The following is a 1559-nucleotide window of genomic DNA, read 5'->3' as shown; positions in this document are numbered from 1 at the left end:
GGGCATTTATAAGTAATAATAAGTCTTCATGTATTTATTTATTTGGGAGTTGGATGATAGAGCCCCCAAAGCCTAAGAGAAAAAGAAAACAAACTACAGATGTTGAATTTAGGAAAAGGAACACTTGAACAATTTTGATAGTGTCATATATTAATCTGGACACTATGGAATTAAGCATAGAGGTTTAAAAATCCTCAAATCCAAACCTTAAAAATATGACTAATATATAATTCCACTATTGTACTTCCTGTATATATATGTATGAAAATGTAAAAGCTTACTATATTCTACATAGGCTTACTATGTTGACAGTCTTACATGATATAAGCTTACAATTAATACGCATTCATTAAAGTAATTTTATTAAGAAATATAAAGCAACCTAAAAGCAAATTTTGGATAAAATGGATAGAATCATGATGACTAGCATAAGGAGCTAGTGTGCATGTCCTTTACTTTTCTCTGAGGGATGCTGTTTACCTACCAAGGGGTAGACTTGAAGAGAATTGATAGTTGTTGATCCATTCTGTGACGTCAAGTACTATTTCAATTTCATCTCGTTGGAAATCATCGCTGCATCAATTGCTTCCTACTTGAATTCCATAACACCCTCTAGTCACAGTTGCCAGTTATCTGGACACTAAACTGTGCCACAGTGGTCTACATAAAGACTGTCAGTCCAGTTATTTGCCGATTAGGTCATTTGAAAGTGTGGGATGAGCTAGTGGCTTCCTTTCTTGTCTCCCACATGTATCATTGTCTAATTTAGAATCATTGCTGAATAGTAGGATTTTTCATAGCAGACTTTTCACATTCTTCCTTAACCACATGGTCACTATTGATTCCACAAAGAATTACATAGCCCAATTGTCAATAATGCCGATGTTGAAACCTACTCCTTGATCATGTCTGAAATAACAAACTGCATAGGGTAACCAAGGACTGGGTTATGCAGAGGATAGCTCTGTGTGTGGGAACAAGGAAAGGGAAGACTTCTGTGGAGAGTACAAAATCAATAAATATACTAAATTAAATTTGATTTTATTATTAATATGTGTTGTAAGCTTGTGACAAAAGCCATTGATGAAATTCTGCTTTCTTAAAAGTTATATTGATTGATAGATGTAATAGTTTGTAAAGCCAACAGGTACTTGGCTTTGTTCTAAACAGTTACTTCAGTTTTCCTGCTAAATTTTAGTAATATACTTGTACACTTTAAAAATGTCAGCTCTTGTCTTTGAAAAAACGTACTTTGCATGAAAATCCATTTAGAAAAATGGTCCCAATCAGTTGGCTGCTTTCTCTCATGCATTTAGCTGCACCTGTTCGGTGGTAAGGTTGTCATGGCTGTGAATGAGCTCAGTTCATTCCCAATGCCTGTGATGGGACAATCTGTCTTATGTTGACTGCCTTCAAAAGGCAGCAAAATGTCTTTCAAATCCATTCATTCTCTCTGTGTTATTATCTATACTCATCATATCTTGCCTGGGTTGGAAAAATTGCTAGAAAACTGATGATTCTTCCTAAGTCTAGTTTTATATGCTGCCAGGCCATTCCCT

Source organism: Microtus ochrogaster, chromosome 18 (genome assembly GCF_000317375.1).
Source record: "Microtus ochrogaster isolate Prairie Vole_2 chromosome 18, MicOch1.0, whole genome shotgun sequence".
Classification (NCBI taxonomy): Eukaryota; Metazoa; Chordata; class Mammalia; order Rodentia; family Cricetidae; genus Microtus; species Microtus ochrogaster.
This window is presented reverse-complemented; position numbering follows the sequence as displayed.